Source organism: Scomber japonicus, chromosome 18, assembly GCF_027409825.1.
Source record: "Scomber japonicus isolate fScoJap1 chromosome 18, fScoJap1.pri, whole genome shotgun sequence".
Classification (NCBI taxonomy): domain Eukaryota; kingdom Metazoa; phylum Chordata; class Actinopteri; order Scombriformes; family Scombridae; genus Scomber; species Scomber japonicus.
In genome coordinates this window covers 24,892,570-24,898,630 of record NC_070595.1, presented here as the reverse complement: position 1 = coordinate 24,898,630, position 6,061 = coordinate 24,892,570, and the positions used below count along the sequence as shown (strand labels likewise).

The window sequence follows — 6,061 nt, the reverse complement described above, 5'->3', positions numbered from 1 at the left end:
TTCCGTCCTCTGTACACTCCTCTTCAGCCTCCTGATTTTTCCACTCGTTCTGGACAGTGCTGCTCCTGCTCTTCCCCCTTTCTTTGGCCCACTGTTTGTATCAGATGAGTTGGCTTCTTTTTTTTTCCTTTTTTCTCCTGTTTCTTCCCTCCTTCTCCTCCCTCACACCCTCCCTCTCCCTTCCTCTCTCTCTCTCTCTCTCTCTCTCTCTCTGCCTGTCTCTCTCTTTAAAACAGCTGCAGGAAGTATTCTCCTGTTGTTTGTACTTCACCACATGTCGGTGACCATCTCTATCTCTATCTCTCTCTATCTCTTTCTCTCTCTCTTTCTTTTTCTTTATCTTTCTGTCCCTCGCTTCACCTCAATCAGAGAGCAGTGCTAATAAAGTGTTCTTGTGTTCTTGTGTTTTTGTTGTGTTTGTGTGTGTGTGTGTGCATGTGTGTGCATGTCATACAAAAGCTGAGTCACCAACTAGTATATTGTGAATGCTCATGAGCCTTTATTAACAGGATTTCCTATTTAACAGCTATTTTACAAAGATGCATAAAAGCAACATGACCAGATTAGGGAAACTCCGTCCCCCCGTGTGCTTTTCTTCATGCCCCCTTTTTCCAACCCCCTAACACCAGTCCCTCGGGATAGTTTGGTAGGCCTGCCTCCACAGCTGGAGGATACATCCTGTGTGTGTGTGTGTGTGTGTGTGTGTGTGTTTTCTGGCAGAGATGCTTTGAAGTCAGAGACCCCTGAAGAAGAAGGATTGTTCTCCCCTCACATACTGGTGGTGGTGACGTAACACCTCATGCTATGCTGATTTTGTGAAGCTTCACCTTGCCAGAACATGTCACGTAAAATAACTAGACGTCCGTCCTTCGTCGCAAAGCTCACAGCCAGCTGCAACCTGCTCTTAGGAGAACTAGTAATTCTACGTTTATAATCCTATAATCAAACCTGGAGGGATTGTAGACAAGTATCGTGACAACACTGCAATTAAAATGATAATAGTCTAAAAGGCGGAAAAAAGTAAACAGGTGGAATAAGGTTGACATTAAATGATTTGAATTCACAATACACACTTGTAAAGAGACTGAATTATTATAGTGATTAAAGCTGTCAGGCAAACCTTTGTTTTCTGTTTTTATAGTTAAATAGACGGAAAAAATCCAGAAGTGTTTTATTCAAGTAGAGACAAGTTTAGATCTCAATAAAAAAAGTCCTGAATTTATTTCATCCTTACTTTCAAATACAGATTACAAAAAGTACACTTAAAAAGTTGCATGAATGTCTACGCAAGTGTACACAATGGTAATTATGTTGTTTGACATCTACTAACATGTATTTGTAATGAGCAGACACGTAGTTAGAAAGGCATTTTAAAATCATAATGGAAAATGTGTTGTAGTTTAGTTCACGTATCAAGGCTAAGCTGGGAATATTTAGAATTCTTCTTAAAGGATGGGTTCAACCTTTTGAAGTCTGTCTTATAACAACAATCACATGACAGGTTTTTCTTACTGTAATTATTCTTCCTGTTAATGACGTTTAGATGATTCATAATCCACTTATAATATTAAGGTGAGGAAAGATATGGTATCATTATTGAGCATACATTCAAAATTGACACAACAGTACCCACATATTGGTAAAAGTGATAAATAAAATATACAATAAAACATCTCTGCAAAGGTAATCTGCAATTATATAAATGTGGAAGATGCATAAATTCCTGATATTATATATTTTTTTAAATGGGAGTAGGAGGTACAACTATGAGTCCTCCGCTCCTTTTGTGCAAAAATGGATTTAAAAGTTTATCTGAAGGAAATATGAAGCTTTGATCATCCAAATGAGTCAAATCAAGTAGATATCTTTCAATGTTATAGTCCTTTTAGAGTCAAAGTCTCTCTTTTTGTTGCTATACTTCAACCACAGCTCAACAGAGGAAACACTAAGAGGGAATTTGATGCTAAAAAATGACTGTAAATGTGGATCATTAAAAAGATGGAAGGAAAGAAGGAAGGAAGGAAATAAGGATATAAGAAGGGAAGGAAGGAAAGACAGGCAAAAGGAAGGAGGAAAGAAATGTATGAAAGAGAGATAGTGAAGGACGGACAGACAGAAGGAAGGAAGGGAGAAAGGAAGGAAGGGCAGATGGAAGGAAGGACAGAAGGAAGAAAGGAAGGAAGGACAGATGGAAGGAAGGACAGAAGGAAGAAAGGAAGGAAGGACAGAAGGAAGAAAGGAAGGAAGGACAGATGGAAGGAAGGACAGAAGGAAGAAAGGAAGGAAGGACAGATTGAAGGAAGGACAGAAGGAAGAAAGGAAGGAAGAAAGGAAGGAAGAAAGGAAGGAAGAAAGGAAGGAAGAAAGGAAGGAAGGACAGATGGAAGGAAGGACAGAAGGAAGGAAGAAAGGAAATAAGGAAGGAAGGAAGGAAGGACAGAAGGAAGAAAGGAAAGAAGGAACAAAGAAAGGAAAGAAGGAACGAAGAAAGGACAGATGGAAGGAAGGAAAAGAGCACTGGATGGCAAGTGGGCCGGATCGCACCCCTCGGCGGGCCGTATCTGGCCCACGGCCGCATGTTTGACACCCCTGACTTACACTGAACGCACATTTGAAGGGAATCTTTTAATAGTTAATATGAACAGGAGGAATGATTACAGCAAGGAAAACCTCTTTAATTATTAATATAGACCCCTGACTGTTATTTTACACTTAAAAAAAAAAGATTAACCTTTCCTTTAATATGAATCTGCCCCCTACACTTACCCTCCTGTCCAGCAGGGGGCGCTAATACAGATATTAACCTCTCCAGTTTCCAGCCGGCAATAAATGGAGAGACGAGGAAGCTGCTGCAGCACATTTCTCTCTCTCAGTTGGACTGCAGACACTGTGGGCTTCAACTGCTACTTCTCTGGTGCAAATGGTGAGATATATTCACTAATATTAGGTTTATTAACATAAGATGTGTTTAGTTTAGGATAATATTGCAATGAGGAATAATGACTTGTTAGTAGAGCTTCTGCAACCTAACTACTGTCTTTCTGTGCTATGATTAAGCAGCATGCATACTTGCGATTAATTTTATCCTTTTAATTTTGTTTAATAACTGCAGGTAAAATTAGCAACTCTTAATTAAAACACTTAATTTCCTTTACAGACATTTGAGCAGTTACGTCGCTTAATTACATCCCAAACTCAGCACACACACACACACGTGGCTATGACTGCTAGCATGTTAGCATGTTACCCTTTTTTTAAGGACTCATATCCTCACGGTGTTGAACAAGAAACTATTAAATTACCTCTCTTATGAATGAGGTTTGGTACTGTGCCATTTGTTAAAACTTATATTTTAGCTGTTAAAGTAGCTGGTCAGTATCTGTGGGCCTAACTCCACGTGGTCAGGCTAGCATTAGCATGTAAGCTAACCACTCAAGTCAGGTAGCTTCCAATCATTAAAGAGCATTTTATAACACTTAAATGAGTAGTTACACATTTTTGTCAACACTCAAAATCAAGATTGATATTGCTCTTTTTAATTAATTCCTCTTAAAGGTCCCTGAACAGTATGAGCTGCTCCTTCAACATCTGTGTGACCATGTGGTGCAAAGTCTTAAAACTCCTCATTCAGATTTAAGATGTTTATAAAATACTCTACTTTGGAGAATGAATTGTCTGATATGGTTGTTACACTAAAATAGTTCAATTTACTTGTTAATATCCTTTTAGATATGCATCTAATCTGCTTCTCAGCTATTTAATAAAAATCCATAACTTATAAAAAATAAGTTTCCTACTTGAGGCTTCACATTGACTATTGGACAGGGATTGGCTCAGTACTAATTGGTGTCTCACATGGTGCTTGTAGGCCTAACCCTATAAAGAAAAATCAGATTTCCAATTCCTCTTTCAGCAGATAAATGAGAAAACAGCCTCTTCGTGTCAAACTCTGCTCATACATCATTCTGCACCGTGAAGCTCAAACATTAAACTTTAGGAACAAGAAAGAAAAAGTCAAATAATAGATCGTAAACCTTTTTATGTGTGGTAGAGTTTGAAGGTTTTCTCCCCTGATGACTTGCACTGGGCTCTGAGACATAATGGAGAAGAAAGTGCACCTCTGGCCCTGACAAGCCAGAGTTACTGAGGAGAAAACAGAGCTAATGATGATCCAACAGTGATGATCTTGGCAGTACAGTAACTCATCCTCTTGTCCTTTTTTCAGGTCTCTGAATACGTGAAGCTGCCTCTTCAATAAAGTCCAACTAAGGTAGGTAGAGGGCACTGTTTTCATATCATTTTATAAAAGCTCTCTTGGTAGATATTTGCTCAAGAAACAATTTTCTGATGAACATTTTCCAAATTTGTGGCACACTGTGAAACACTGCAGAGGAATAAATCAGGCTCTGAAATGAATGATTACTTTGATTATTGATCTGTTGACTGCTCAGTTAAGTCTTTAAATGTGTCTGAAAATGGGGAAAATACCCGTCATAAATATGCTGAGCTCATCAAATCATTCAAATGACTTGATCAAAAATCCAAAATGCAAACATATTATTTACTATTCTCCATAACTAAGAGAATATGAGAAGCCACAACCAGCAAGTGTTGTGCATATTTGCTTAAAAAAGGACTCAGCTGCCAATTATTAGATTTTAAGTGTAGCAGGTCTGTAAGAAACATGATTATATACTCGACAGGTGTCACAGACCCAGTAGCAACCTGTGCGTTGAGAATATTTAGCAAATAAAACCTTCAAATGTCACAGAACTGTAGATTTTGGTGTTGTGACTACAGAAACGAGGATTTAAGAAGCCGTTATTAGTCGAGGTTTCAACTCAATATCATGGAGTTAAACTATACTTGAACATATGGACAGCTGCAGTCCACTTCCTGTTATATGTTCTGTGTGTGAATAGCATTCATTTAGCTTTAGCCGTTTCTCCCCTGATGACTTGCACTGGGCTCTGAGTCAGTATGAAGACAAAAGTGCACCTCTGGCCCTGACAAGCCAGAGTTACTGAGGAGAAAAAGAAACTACAGATTAGACAAAGATGAAGATCATGACAAGAAATTAACGCTTCATATGTCTGTTTCAGGTCTTCAAAGAGGTGAGGTCATTCCTAGACGACTTCCTGGTGCAGGTATGGTGTTGAAAGCTGATCTGTTATCTGTTACACTCTGCTCTGGATATCTGTAATGATAGAAGTGCAGCTCTGCTTTCTCGAGGACTCTTCCTTGTGTTTCTGGTAATTCCTGCAGACATCAAAAACCTGATCAGCTGATAAAATGTAATGTCATCCTCTTTAATGTTCTTTCTACTGTAAAATGATCCTGTACTGTGTTTCTGATTTTAATCAAATAAAATTCTTCATCTGAAACACTTTTGTCTTGTTGCTTCACTTTTCATACTACAAACCACACTGTAGAAGAAACACTACATTTATTAAGGCTGCAACTAATGATTTCTAACTAATGATTTTGGTTATTCATTTAGTCTATGAAACATTAATGATGGAGAAAGATTGCATTCATATCTTCTAAGAAGCAGTTCTGTCTTCAGGTTGCTTGTTTCTGATATTTAATTCCTTGAGTCATGTGACCCACAAAGAAAACATGAAATTGTCCCCATTGTAAGAAGTTGGAAACTCAATTTAAGTTTTGCCAGAAAAATGACAAGTTCTCTATAATTCAAAGTTGCTGTGTTAAACATTTAGACTCTTTGTGGAGGTTATAACTTGTATAAATGCTGTAGCAGTTATAAATGTGTCACCATTGCTTTTTTAATTGATTGGCAGTGACAATGTGACGCTGAAGATGTATTATACATATAATAAAATGAACTAAAAGCCATGAAGTTTGATTAATTTGTGGCACTAAATCTAAATCTTTTGCTTTAATTCCTTGAGTCATGTGACCCAAAGAAAAACATCAAATTGTCCCCATTGTACAAAGTTAGAAACTCATTTAAGTTTTGCCAGAAAAATGATTGATCAAAGTTGCAGCTGTGTTTACTTATTCACTGTAAACATTTAGACTCTGGAGTTTATAACTTTTA

The 6,061-nt window shown here is 37.8% G+C and overlaps 2 non-coding genes across 2 annotated transcripts; both read left to right on the top strand.

The window, feature by feature from the left end:
- The first annotated feature begins 4,062 nt into the window (after positions 1-4,062).
- Positions 4,063-4,154, top strand: LOC128379689 (small nucleolar RNA SNORD88). The gene has a single exon (XR_008323458.1). It is a non-coding gene; the product is annotated as a small nucleolar RNA SNORD88 (small nucleolar RNA).
- Positions 4,155-4,942: 788 nt separating this feature from the next.
- LOC128379688 (small nucleolar RNA SNORD88) lies at positions 4,943-5,034 on the top strand. Its single transcript, XR_008323457.1, has one exon. It is a non-coding gene; the product is annotated as a small nucleolar RNA SNORD88 (small nucleolar RNA).
- Positions 5,035-6,061: the final 1,027 nt, after the last annotated feature.